At 46.3% G+C, this 14,521-nt stretch overlaps 1 long non-coding RNA gene across 1 annotated transcript; it reads left to right on the top strand.

Annotated features, from left to right (window-relative positions):
* Positions 1–465: 465 nt before the first annotated feature.
* Positions 466–2,045, top strand: LOC132341902 (uncharacterized). Its single transcript, XR_009490344.1, has 2 exons — positions 466–672; positions 1,050–2,045. It is a non-coding gene; the product is annotated as an uncharacterized LOC132341902 (long non-coding RNA).
* Positions 2,046–14,521: the final 12,476 nt, after the last annotated feature.

Below are 14,521 nucleotides of genomic sequence, written 5' to 3'. Positions count from 1 at the left end.
TCTTTGCCCCCTCGGCTGCCTTTCTCACCTCTTGCTTTTCCCCCTGTGCCCCCTGTGTCCCCTCTCCCTGTGCTGGATCCCAGCTGGCGGCTGGGCCGGCCAGAGCAGCACTTCCAGCCCCGGCTGTCCCTGGAGCGGTGGGAGCTGCCGCTGGCCCCAGGCACTGTCCCCTGAGGAGCTGCTGAAGGACGGTGAGCCAGAGGGGGCTGAGGGGGCTGAGGGGGCGGTGGCGCTGAAGGGACGAGGAGCCTGAGCTGCTGCTGGGGCTGAGGGCTGTGGGGCAGCCGAGGCTGATGGTGGCACTGAGGTGACAGGGAAGTGGCACAGGCTGAGGGGCTGACAGGTCTAAGGGGGATGGGATGGGATGGGTCAGAAAGGGACTGAGGGGATGAGAGGACAGTGAGGGGCTGAAGGAACTGAAGGGGGCTGGGGGTTCAGTGAGAACATGGCGGTGCTGAAGGGATGGATGGAGCCAGCAGGGAGCACAGAGGGCTCCAGGACTGCAGCTATGCCAGGCCTTGGAACCAATTGCAGAGCCTCCACTTTTGCCCCAGCTGCATGGAAGACTTTGAGGACCGCCAGAGCCTGATGGGAGCCAGCAGAGAGAAGCTGAATGGCAGCAGCAGGAGCTGTGAACGGGGACCTGCTGCTGCCAGCCTGGAGAGAGCTCGGGTGAGGCCACAGGCCCGGGCAGGCAGGGTGGGGCTGAGGGCGGCGTGGGCTGTGGCCGTGGGCACTGCCCGGCGGGGCAGGAGCGGGCCCTGCCGGTGCTGGGGCCGCTCAGGGCAGCTGCCCCGGCCGGCACAGGGGCTGTCCTTGGCCAAGGCAGCTGTGCCGGCAGGGCCCGGCAGCTGTGCCGCCTGTGCCGGGCTGCCGGGGCTGCGGGACGGTCCCGCCGCGGCTGCGCTCACCACAGCCTGGCCCGCTCGCCTGCTTTTTCTTTCCAGCCCTCCTGGGGAGGCGCTGAGATTTCCTCTTCCCTGAGGGAAGTGCAGCTGCTGCCAAGGGAAACGTCCCCGTACTCACTCAGTGTTCCCTTTGCTTGCCAGATGTCCCATCTGCTGTCCCTGTCCAGGAGAGCTGCTCTGCAAGGGAGGAGGAGACCGAGGGAGAGGCTTTGAAGATGGGGCAGCTGGGACCCCTCTGCTTCATGTGCTGTTTGAAGATATACAGACTTGCATGCAGGCATTGATATTTACATCGATATTTTCATACGTAGCTTGCTATTGTATCGGTATATTTCTCTACGTATGTTGTTATATTTATTAATGTACTCTGTATATATGTACGTATAGATATATACATACAGGTTTGCAGTTCCGTGTTTGTGTAATTATGTATCTAGTTTTTTATGTTTGTTGTAATATCTGTGTTCAGTTATTTTTGCCGTATGCGTTCAGCTTTGTAGGTGTTTATATTTATTGATGTAGTTTTCAGTATATGTCTTTTTAAATTACTGTATTGGTATTTCTATTAGTAGATATGCCTATTTTTATATTTTTTTATGTATATTGACCTATTTCTATTAAATGTTACACATGTCTCCAGATGTATAGCTGTCTATTTGTATGGATGCAGTTGGATTGCTGTTTATATTGCTACAGCAATATTTGTATATTTTTAGATAGTTGTGGTTAATATATCTATTTTTATATATATTGTATATTTACTTTAATATTTAATCTATATTTACATCTGTATATTTTTTTAGTTATATATATATTTTTTAATATGTGCTTATATGTATGTATTTAAATAGTTTTAAAGATGTATAGAGGGTGTAGTTGCATAACTCTATCTAGTGAATTCTTAGTTTAAGGCTATTTTGAGATAGAATGCTTCTTTTTGTATTTCTATAAGGGGTCTACGTTTGTAGTAATATGTAATAAATTAAGCTGTTAAACGCCTAATTGATCTTTGTGTATCGTGAGTTGTGTATAGTAGAGGCTAGCAATAAATCAAGTTTGGTTAAGTGAACTTGGTATTTGTATATTTTTACATAGACTGGTTGTAATAATCTAATAAATTGCTGGGTTTACCTTAAATTGAGATCTCTTGAGTTCTGTATTTTCAGCATGGGTGTAGCAATTTGTAATAAATGACATTTTTCTACTGAAATTGATTCTGGTGGATTTGGGGATCAGCAGTGCAGCTGTGGCAATCTGCAGGAAATGCCATTTGTCAGCTGCGATGGCTGTTGTGTGATTTGTGCTACCCAAAGCCATGAGCAGATGGAAATGCTGGAGGATTTTGGCCATGGAAATCTCCAGCCACGGCCAGCACATGCCCCACCTGCACTCAGGCTGGGCAAGGGAAGGGCAGATTTGGGCTGGCAGCAGAGCCATGCCTTGGCTCAGAACTCGCTGCAGAGGCCTGCTGAGAAAACTCCGGGACTCCACTGAGAGCAGAACTCCAAGCAGGAGCAACCCTGTCAGGAGCAATCATTCACAAGGAAAAAAAGAGAGAAAATGTGGCCGAGCAGATGTGGGGATACTCTGTGAGTCTGATGAAATGCCCAGAATCACCACTGCCTCGGCACGTCTTCCGCAAAAATATTTTGTTAAAAACTGAACACCTCCCATGAAATACAGATTGCACTTTCCCCTTCACTTCCCTTGCTGTGTGACTGGAGACACTCTCTCCTTATCACTGAGAATTTTTGCCCTTCCGCACCTCCCATTCAATCAAAGATGATGTACTACCTCTTGGAACCATAAATGAAAACAGCCCTGCCCTCGTGGCAGTGTTTGCAAAGCCTTCCCTCCTCCTGTCCCCACGTCTCACGGAACCCTCCCCTGCTGCTGTCCAAACTGTGCCTGAGGTGAGTGAGGGCTCCAGGAGCTCAGGAGGGTGCCAGAGCACCGCCCGTGGGAAGGTTTTGCAAGGCTTCCTAAGCACCAGTAAACTCTGGGTTTGCCAATCTTCCCCTGGAATACTGTCCTGCTCAAGAATGATCTTGGAGGGCACTGTGCCTCCAGCTCACTCAAGTAAAGGTTGTTTTCTTCAAGGCTTGAATAGAGGAAAATGAAAATTGTCATTTTTAGAGTGAAATTTGGGGGTTGGTGCAGCTGGGTTTGCTCCATTATTCCCTGTGGAAATTAGGGAAAAGCTTTACATTCCCAGCAGAAGCTGACTACCGGCCCACACTGACCTGAATGGGGCCCAGGTGGGCTTGCTGCACGCTGGTCCAAGGGAAAAGCTGGAACAAAGTCCCCTTTTACTGCAGATGGAGTCTGCACTGTTGTCTCCAGGGCTGTCTGTGGTAAGACACAGCAATCCAGCCAGAAATTGTGGATATGAGAGTTCCAACAGCAACCTGCTTCTGCAGGGTGAGGGACGAGGCCAGTCCAAAAGCCTGGAAGGTGCTCTGGGTTCTGGAGAAGGCCGGGCTGTCCTGGTGCAGGGATGGCTTTCAAAGGGAACCTCACACCTCGTGCTGCTGACCGAGGGCAGCTGGTGGCCTTCCACAAAATGCTTCTTTGGTCCAGCTCTTGGAAAAGTTCCAGCCGGCAACAATTCCTGCTGCTCACACCAGCCCTTTCCAAGCAGGAGGAATTTGTGTAAGCAGCCTGACAGCTTACTGGCAGGAGATAAAAATACCCAGCTTAGTGTTATCAACTCTCTGTCAGAAGCCACTTCCTCAGTTCCTCATCTCCTCCAGTTGTCTCAGACGTGGAGGAAGCAGCAGGAAATCTCTGACCCTGGAAGGGAAAGCAGAAGGAGGAGAGGCAGTGGCCAGTCCCTGGGGCCTTGGGAGCAGGGAGAGCCATCCAAAATAGGATCTCTGCTGGGCTGTGGAGATAAGAGTGACAAACCAGCAATGCTGTGTGTGAAACTGGAGCCCTCTGTGAAGGTGAGCATGGAAATCTGACCTTGCAAAACAGAGAAAAAGGTGTCCTTGGGTATTTGCCAAAGCTTGGAGGGGCTCTGAGCCACCTGGTCTAGTGGAAGGTGTCCCTGCCCATGGCAGAGGGGTTGATCTAGAGGGTCTCTAAGGCCCCTTCCAACCCAAGCCCCTCTGTGAGTCTGAATTACAAACCCACAATGACAAAGAGAGCACAGCAAACCTGGCCCCCCACTGATATTGGAGGGTGCTGCAGTCACTCGTGTCACCTGGAGACTGGTTTGTATCTGGAGAAATTTTCATGGTCCCACAGAATTTTGGTGTGACTTTCTCAGTTCAGGGCCCCAAAAAGATGCCAGAACAGATGATTTGCAAGCACAGAATTGGTTAAGCTGCCCGTGAACCTGATGGGAGAAGTGTATTCATGTTATTGCAGCATTTACCTTGTACAGGTGATACTTGGTTTCCATTTTGAATATGCAATGTTCTTGCACAATGCTTGTATTTGCAGAAATACTGGCTTTAAATCCTAATTCCATCTTCACACAAGGATGTGTAATCCATCAGAAATGTTTAACATGGAGCCATGTTAGCTTTGGGCTCGATGGTATGGGTTGTTTAAAGTGTTTGATGAGTAATGGTAGCTGTAACAAAAACCCCTCTTGTTAATTTGGGTCTGTCCTTTATCAACCCTGTTGCATAGACATCACTCATTTACAGCAGAGACTAAATGAAATTCTTTAATAGTGATGAGAATTGTGCAATTCAGGCTGATCAAAGGGGAAGTTTTCTGTTATTGTGAAAAGACATCAAGATACCTTGTTTGCTGTACATCCTGGAGGGGCTTTCCAGTTAAGAGTGAAAAGGAAAAAGACATTTCTCTTAAGAAGTGTCTTGAAAGAGCTTTTTGTATCACCAGAAGCAGCTACACTGATACTGACCTCCACATTTATAAATGCACAACAACCACTTAGGTGACTTCATCTGGCCATGATTTTTAGCTGCAATTCCAGAATCTCATCAAACATGTTGCTATCCTTTAAACGAGGAAGGAGAGCACAAATACCAACATTTCTCACCAGCCTTCTGGGTTGGAAAGACCATTTAATTTCTGCTCCCTTAGCTTTCAGCCTAAACTCCTAAACTCTGCTCTGCAAACCTTAGGTCTATGTTGGACCTTATAAACTTCTTGAGCAGCAACTTAGGTGCAAACCTGCTACAAAACCCTTCAGGCACCACACTGATTTATGGTGGCAGGACTTCACTGTTCCAGCACAGAATTTACTTCACTTGCTCCTGCAAGTCATTTCCACACTGAAAGTGAAATCAGTGCCTTGCTACCTTGGTGCGATAGGATTTTCCTCGTGTCCTGATAGACAACAGGGAAAAAGATTTGTTTCTATTATACCATTACATCTAAATCCTTGGTTTGAGAGCAAAAGGAAAATGTTACTTTAGGAAGTAATTTCTGCAGGGACTCTTTGGCATGAGGACAAACTGTGGTGTGCTGGCAAGAGCAGCACTGTCCCTGAGGGCACAAGCCCCCTGAAGGATGAACAGGCTGTTGTCACAGGGGCCACACCTGCAGGATGAAAATCCACCGTGCCCTTAACTCAATGCAAACTAAGCACAAGTGACACAGCTCCTCATCCTCAGCAAGGACTTGCCTCTGCAGAGATCTTACTGACAGACTCAGCTCTTGTTTGCAAGTGCTGTGACACTGTCACACCAGTCAACCATCCCTCCCTCTCTTGTCCTTCTCTGTGTCCGACTGCTGAGCTGCTGCTGAGAAAGAAGAGGCAGAGTCCTTCAGGCCAACGGGGACTTTCCAATGGGCAGAAACTTCCTCCTTTCTTTTGCTTTCAGTGACAGCAGAGGGGTTTGTCCTCAGTCTCTGTGTCAGCAGGGAAATTGTGCCTGCCCATCACACCTAGGACATGAACAACCTGGATTTTTATTGGTGTGAAACCCAGTGACCTGACCTTCTGCAGGAACATGGAGAGAAGAGTCAAAAGGGATTTCTGGAATGTTGCAATAAGCAGATACTGGTAATAAACATATATAGATACAAAGGCATACAAGCTCATCCAAGCATATGGAACTTATGTAAACCTAGTTTAAAAAGATGCATTTTATTGCAATAAACAGTGGGGATTGCAGAGCACAGGAAAAAAGTTTCTGGTGGGAGGAACACTGGTTTTAAAGGTAGGACCAGCTCATGAGGTTTGATTTTTTCCTTTTTCAGAGTACAAGGAAGTCATGGTGTTCCAGAGCAGAATCTGGGGCCAAAGTTTTGAGAAGAGGGTGTGATAAGATCACCAGAGTATTTTATCAGAGTATTTAGGAAGAAGCCCTGCAGAGCTTCTCTTTGGCTTTGACTGAAAGTAGAAGTCCTGTTTTTACCAAGAATTTTGATCTCTTGGTGTTCTGGAGGAAGAAAAGGAGAACAACAAACCACCTGAAGTCTGCATTGAGGTGAGGTGTACCACAGAGGGCCAAGAGCTCACCAAGGCAAGAGACCCTCCTGTAACTTAAACTGGTCTTTCAATAACAGCAATAATTTCTCAGTACATGTTGATTTCAGCAGGCACCAGCAGAGTAAGTGTAAGTCAGATTCTCTCTTCTTCTTCTGGCCTTTCACATATCACTGAGGAAAGGTGAGGCTGTGACATTCTCTGTTCAATCTTTAATTCTTCAGAAGTCAAAACTGAATTCTAGTCAGGTTCATTAACACTGTAATTTACATACTCCTACAATCTTGTAGCCTTTTATATTTGCCTGGAGATTTGAGCTCGTTCCTTGACAAGAAGAAAAAACTATATATGGGACTAATCCTTTTTTTCTAAGGACTCTATCCTCTCCCTCTCTCCCTTTCTCTTTCCTTTTCCTCTTTTTTTTACCTTTCCCTTCCACTTTCCACTCCCTCTTTACTCCTATGGTGTCGGAGAAGGGAGACTCGGACACCAGGTGGCCATCAGCAAGTCTCAATTTATTATCATTATTCTCATGATTAAATACACTAGTTAATCAGCTCATGCATATTGCAAAATCATAGCTCCTTATTGGTTAGGCTGCATTTTTCGTCATTGCGAGTTATCACTAACAACTTCTACATTCCTGTAGTTAAGTAACAATTTCTGTTCCGCGTTCGCATCTCTTTTTGCACATTCTTATAAAGCTTCTTTGTTCTCAAGGGAAACTTTGCCCTTGGAGCTACCCTTGGCCTAAATATCTCTCAGCACTATCAAGTCAGCCTGACCATGGCCCTTCTCTTCAAGCCAGCCCTGCACAAAACTCTCCACATTATGGTCTCTTATTTTCACAGAGAGAGGTTTTTATAACCCATGCCCTTCAAAGGGATTCACCAGCCCTTCATTAGCTCTGCCAGATGCTGTTTGAAGGTGTTCTCTCCGTTCTCTGAGAGGCATCTCTGCACCATCCTGCCCCTGCAGACGCTCTTGCTTGGTGGCAGAGGCTGTCACAGCACCGCCAACAACAACTGTGCAGCCAGAGCTGCAGAATTTGTCATTGCGGGCCTGAAAGTGCCAGCCCTGGATGGAAACATCAGTAGGAGCTCACGCTCTGCCTCCCCGTGCTGACAAATTCCTGGAATCCCTCCTGCTGTGCTCTGTGGCAGCATTGCCAGAGGAGGCAGAGGATGTGACAAATCCTTAGGGACACCTCGGGCTGGCTCTGGGCAGCAGGACCTTCCCTTAGCCCATGGTCAGTTCTGCAGACAGGTATGGCCACGCTCCTCAAAACACTCCTTGCTTTTTGGGGGAAATCCCTTCAGCTTTAGTCATTTAAGGCTCTGAAAGGCGCCAAAGACTCAACACTCTTCTTCTGATAAAGCAGACGATGGGCAGTTCTTCAGCCCATGGAACTAAAACTAAATTCTTTTGGCCTAAGTAGTCCCCAAGCACATCTTTTGTGAGGGAATTACTTTCCCACACATGGGGCACTTTCCCTCTTTTGCTGCTAAGAAAATCCCAGTGTTTGATGCAAACAGCCCCAGGATGTTTTCATGAATAGCTCAGGAAACAGCTCACAATCAACCTCTTGAGGAAAGCAAGGTGTGTTTTCTAATGTAACCAATTAGTTTGAGTTTTGAATGTTTTGCATTTGCAACTGAGGCCCCGTAAGCAATTCTAATTGTTGTCAGTAGGTGAGGTACTTCTGAACAAAGAAATAAGTTTTACATGGCATTTCTTAATGGATAATGGTCATAAAAAAGAATGGATATTTGGAGAGTGTGTTATTATAATGTGGTATGTTCAAGGTGTCACACACACACAGAGTGTACAACATCTCTCCTTTATTCTTTTGTTTTATAAATAACTAAATCTGAGAATTTTAAAGTTTTGTTTGGCTTAAAAGGTCAAAGAGTCAGTAGTAAACACCTGTCTAGCCTCCTGGACCTCTGTTCTGGCCATCCAGGGCCATAGGGTGCCACCTCAAAAGGTATTTTTCAGTCAAGAGTAGCAGACATAGGCTCCAAGACACCAACCTGCCCTCTTTGGTATCATCACCAATAGAAATTAGTTCCTTCCAGTTCCCAAATGTCAAAACTTATGCATTTTTGCATGCAAACTATGATGACTTTTGCTGATGTTTGTAACATTTCACCATTAAGGTTTCTGAAGTTTTACCAAAGAGAGATGCAAATGTCACAGCAAGCATAGCAAGGGTGAAGGTTGAATCACTCTGAAAAAACCTTCTCTTGCTGAAGTAACCATAGAATCACAGCTTGATCCGGAGTGCACCGATACCACCTTACCCTGTCCATGAGCCATCCTGGAAATGCAGAGCATGCCAGCCCCAGGTCTGGTCCTAGTGCCCGAACACCAGAGGTTTATGTCCAAAAAGGAGACAAACAAGTCCTTTTTGGCTGTATTCTAATAAAGAGAGAGACCATGGGGCATTCTCCTGGGATCTCTCATATTTCTGGAGGATGCAGCCTCCTTTTTATCCTCAATTCCTGGCCCCATTTCCCTTCTCTCTTTCCCCATTGGCTGAGGTACTTGAGAGGTACAGACTCCCCGACACACCTGACACCAAAGATTTCCCTCTAATGTATAACCCTCCCTTTTATTTTTTAATTTTTATGGTATTTAGGGGTTTTTCTTCCCCATTGTTTCTTTCATCTTTCAATGTCTAATTTCGTTTATCAGCAAACCTAAAGTTGATTTGTAAAAGCAAATCTCTTTTTCCATTCATCATTCAGTGGAATCCCTCCCATTGTTTCTTTTATCTCCCAGTGCTAGTTTCATCTACCAGCAGAACCACAGCTTGTTTGTAAAGACAAATCTGCTATTCCTCTCACTAGCTATCCCCTAACTTGCCTTTCTGGGCAAACACAGAGGTTTCAGTTGCCACCTTTCAGAGACAGGAGCCTGCCAGACCAGGTTGAGCATTCAGCAATGTCTACTTGAGTTAACCTAAGTTTTCAGCCCAGAAGCCCAAGCTTATGAAGTGTGATTCCTCATTTGATTTCCTATATTCAATTTCCTATTTCCTATTTCCTATTTTCAATTATTCAGATCTACTCAAGATCTGTTCTCAAGATCTGTTGAGGACATGGAATGGTTTGGAAAGCAAATTAAGAAACAAGGTGCAAAAAAAAATTTTACAGGGCCAGGGAGAAAATGCTAAGGGGGAAAAGGGCAATTGTGTTTTTATTGCACGGCTAGTAGCTAGAAGTTGTAATTGCTGTGGGGTACTTAATAGTTTTTTCAGGTTGACAAATTGAGTCAAAAGTTTATTACCTCATTCCTGAAGCTGCACACTTGAAATTCTTCAAGTTCTTACATCCCCAGGGAGTCCTGTATGCAAAATAATTGAAAACACATTCTGTATCAGAAAGGAGAGAAAGACCTAAGCATCGTTGCAAGCATTGTATATATTCATGAATTCTCAAACTACTAGGTAAATTCTTGAGACATTTTTTATCTTTTGCTCCTGTGCTTATTGTTGTCTTATTTAATGTTCTGTTACTACTTGTATACTACATTCATCCTATCTCACTGCAGTGCAATAGTAAAGCAAATAATTACCTAAGGGATGAAAAGAGTCTATTCCTCACTATCTTGCATAAGGATGAAAGCGGAACATTTCAGGGACTACAACAACTTGTTTCTCTTAGTAGTAACCCCCCCCCCCCCAAAAAAAAAAAAACAAACAAAAAGCAACAAGGTTTAAACACTCCTCAAATTCTAGTTCAAGTAAGAAGCTCACAAAGGGCACTAAGCCACGGGGACACGTGAACACCATGACCTCATCTCACAAAAATGAACCTACTTTTCACCACCAGCCAATTCAGGGACCCAAACTCCTTCCCCAGCCCCAGGTGAAAGCAGTGTCAAGGCACAGGGACCAGGAAATGTCCCAGGATGCAGAGATAGTGCTGCCAACAGCGCTGGCTCAAACACACTGAAGTTAGGTGTTGAGGATATGTTGCAGATCGGAGAGTTTTTGCAGGACAATGGCCGTATTCAGCCGATGCACAATCCAGCCTGCTTGGGATAATGGACAATGGACACGTTCACAAACAATAATGGACATATTCAGAAAATGGGGTTGGTATATCCTTGAAAAAGATACAAGAAGAAAGAGTCATCTGGACTCAGCAAGTTAGTCAGTGAGCTTGGAAAGTAAGAAAAAAGAGAATTCATGGGTGGGACAGAAAACCACAGCCAACACGCGTGAAAAGTTAGATAATCCAATAAGCATCCAGTTTTAGACGCGTGAACAGCTAGGGTTAACCAATCATGGATTAGCTAGAGACGTGTGGACAGTAGAGAATTATTACAAATAGAGTCTTTTTAGAGATAATAAATTTGGTTTCACATGATCATATTGGTTGTGATGTCCCTGAACCTCCACATCCCGCATTTTCCCTCCCACATTTCCAGGGGAGATCGCGTGCAACCCTGAGAGGGACTTGAGGACGGCAATTTGGCTGCTGTGCAGAGGATCAGAGCCAGCCTTCGAGGAGTGGAGAAGCCGGTCGAAAGTATCCTCACTGCCCCGGTGAGAGGAAAAGGTTACTGGAGCTCCAGTCGTAGATGTCCTGAATCTCGCCCTGATCAAGGTGAGCGGCCAGGGAGGAGATGGGGTCTGAACATGAAAGGGAAGGTGTTCACAAACTCCTCCAACATATCCTCTCTAAGAGAGAATATAAGTAGGATGCTTCCAATTTGAAGGGACTATTACACTGGGCTTGGGACCATAATCTCATAGCAGGAGCACAGGCTGCTTTTGAGGTTTCGACATGGGAAGCTGTGGGGTGAGGGTTGTGGGACTGCATTGCACCGGGGTGGGGGGGGGGGGGGGGGGGGGGTGGGGAATGACACAAAAGAGGTGTCTAAGTTTGCTACTTTGTGGAAAACTATCATGGAGGTTTTACAGGCCTTAAAGGCAGAAAGGAAAGCTGCTGCTGCAGCTTGTGCTGCCCTTGCCTCTGAGTCAGAAAAGCCTCAGGCATTTCCAGCAACTTCAGTTCAGCCACTGTTTTCTACAGCCTTAGATACTCCCTCGCGCAGCCCACAAGCCCTCGGCTCAGCATCCAGCATTACACCAACTGCTCCTCCAGCTCCTCATGAGAAAGAGGAAGCTGCTGCCTCTTCAGAGGTGTTGGTCTGCAGACCAAAGGATACTTGTACTCGCAGTGCAAAAACCTCTTCGGGTCTGCAGAACAAAAGACTGTTCTACTCAGAGTGAAAAAACTGCTGATAACTGTAACTTAGAGACTAAACATGCTGTAAAGGATAAGGAAGGAGATGTTGTTATGAAAATACTTCCGTTGAAGGGGATTTAAGATCTTTAGTGGACAATTTGCAAAAATTGGTAATTCAACAAAAGGATTCAGTTGTCCCCAAAAGAGACTATTCTTTTGAAAAAATGGATCTGCCAATGATTGTGGGTTCGGGCAGACAATCAGGAAAGCGGTTGCCACCCTCTCATTTTGTCTCTGAGCCAGCATCCAAGCTGGTTAAACGAAATCCTCCCTCTCGTGCTGTAAAGAATGTGGAATTAGAATTGGAATGCGACCCTGAAAGAGAAGCAGCGCAGAAACACAAGTGGCAGGGGGTTATTACAGAAGCCATTGTAGAAGGGACTTTTCTCACAAATGACATACAGGCTTTTCCTGTAGTAACTAATGCTGCAGGTAGAGTCTTCCAATTCTTTCGATTGGAAGATTTTAGAGAGGGTAACAGCTGCAATCTCACATTTTGGTTTAAAATCCCAGCTTGCACAGTCACTTTTGCAGTATGTTTTTACCTCTAGCACATTTATTCCAGCTGATGTGCATACCCTAATCAGGCTTATAATGCCACCCCACCAGCAGGTGATGTTCCACAAAAGCCGGGAGGAGAAGTGTGCCCAGGAAGCAGCACAACCTCGGGCACAGGGTGATCCTCTGTATGGTTTAACAGCACAACAGGTACTTGGCAAAGGGCCCTGGGCTACTGCCACTGCCCAGGCTAGGAGCATTGATGAAGTTTTACAGATGAGCCAACAACTAGCCTATAATGCCATTCTTGCACTTCCAGATGGGTTACACACTTAGTCTTTTACACAAATTCGCCAAGGAGGGAGTGAGGACTTTGATAAATTTGTGGACAGATGGCATGAGGCTATTTATGATCATCCCGATTTGGATTCAGACACAAAGGTACGATTGTTTAATATGCTGGCTTTTGACAATGCTAATGATAAAACTTGGCAGGTTTTGGGTACATTAAAAAAAGGGAGCTGATGTTACAGAAATGCTGGAACTGATGGCTAGGACTACAGAAAGGCAAAAGGCATCCTATGTAGCTGCTGCAGTACAGGGTGCAGTAAAGCCACTGATTTCAAAACTGCAAAAGAAAGCAGAGGGAAAGAACGTTAAGTGCTTTGGGTGTGGCAAAATCGGACATGTTCGGAGTCAGTGTCGCTTTGCAGTTATGAAAAAATTTTGTTCTCTCTGCAAAAAAGATAAACACAATACTAAGGATTGTTGGTTCCAGGGAAACTACCTTGGAAATGCATTATCTCCTCGCGTGCAGAAATAAATATGGAGAGCTGCCTGGATAGCTCAGCCTCCCACCGTGGAGGAGGAGGGGGACTTCGCTCACTCAAATCAACAGTCAACAGTCGGAAGTGCCAGAATGGACTTGGGCACCGCAGTAGACGTCACCATCACGGACTCTGCTGTGCACCTGATAGACGCCAATGTAAAAGGACCCTTGCGGGGTGGGCTTAGTGCTTTTCTGTTAGGGAGATCATCTGCCAGTAAAAAGGAATTGCATATAATCCCTGGGGTATTGATGTGGACTATCAAGGGGTTGTTAAATTATGGTTAGAACATATTCCCTCCTGTATCTATTCCCAAAGGTTCACAGATTGCTCAGCTTATTCCTTTTAAGTCTTGTGTCCCCTGTACAGGCAACAAGGAGCAGGGAACAGGAAGCTTTGGAAGCAGGAACAGGAAGCAGATTGCTGTTGGAACTCTCATATCCACAGTTTCTGGCTGGATTGCTGTGTCTTACCACAGACAGCCCTGGAGACAACAGTGCAGACTCCATCTGCAGTAAAAGGGGACTTTGTTCCAGCTTTTCCCTTGGACCAGCGTGCAGCAAGCCCACCTGGGCCCCATTCAGGTCAGTGTGAGCCGGTAGTCAGGTTCTGCTGGGAATGTAAAGCTTTTCCCTAATTTCCACAGGGAATAATGGAGCAAACCCAGCTGCACCAACCCCCAAATTTCACTCTAAAAATGACAATTTTCATTTTCCTCTATTCACGCCTTGAAGAAAACAACCTTTACTTGAGTGAGCTGGAGGCACAGTGCCCTCCAAGATCATTCTTGAGCAGGACAGTATTCCAGGGGAAGATTGGCAAACCCAGAGTTTACTGGTGCTTAGGAAGCCTTGCAAAACCTTCCCACGGGCGGTGCTCTGGCACCCTCCTGAGCTCCTGGAGCCCTCACTCACCTCAGGCACAGTTTGGACAACAGCAGGGGAGGGTTCCGTGAGACGTGGGGACAGGAGGAGGGAAGGCTTTGCAAACACTGCCACGAGGGCAGGGCTGTTTTCATTTATGGTGCCAAGAGGTAGTACATCATCTTTGATTGAATGGGAGGTGCGGAAGGGCAAAAATTCTCAGTGATAAGGAGAGAGTGTCTCCAGTCACACAGCAAGGGAAGTGAAGGGGAAAGTGCAATCTGTATTTCATGGGAGGTGTTCAGTTTTTAACAAAATATATTTGCGGAAGACGTGCCGAGGCAGTGGTGATTCTGGGCATTTCATCAGACTCACAGAGTATCCCCACATCTGCTCGGCCACATTTTCTCTCTTTTTTTCCTTGTGAATGATTGCTCCTGACAGGGTTGCTCCTGCTTGGAGTTCTGCTCTCAGTGGAGTCCCGGAGTTTTCTCAGCAGGCCTCTGCAGCGAGTTCTGAGCCAAGGCGTGGCTCTGCTGCCAGCCCAAATCTGCCCTCCCCTTGCCCAGCCTGAGTGCAGGTGGGGCATGTACTGGCCATGGCCGGAGATTTCCATGGCCAAAATCCTCCAGCATTTCCATCTGCTCATGGCTTTGGGTAGCACAAATCACACAACAGCCATCGCAGCTGACAAATGGCATTTCCTGCAGATTGCCACAGCCGCACTGCTGATACACAAATCTACCAGAATCAA

The sequence above is a fragment of the Haemorhous mexicanus genome, chromosome Z (genome assembly GCF_027477595.1).
Source record: "Haemorhous mexicanus isolate bHaeMex1 chromosome Z, bHaeMex1.pri, whole genome shotgun sequence".
NCBI lineage: Eukaryota > Metazoa > Chordata > Aves > Passeriformes > Fringillidae > Haemorhous > Haemorhous mexicanus.
Note: the sequence above shows the minus strand (reverse complement) of the source record. Positions and strands in the feature narration are given on the sequence as shown.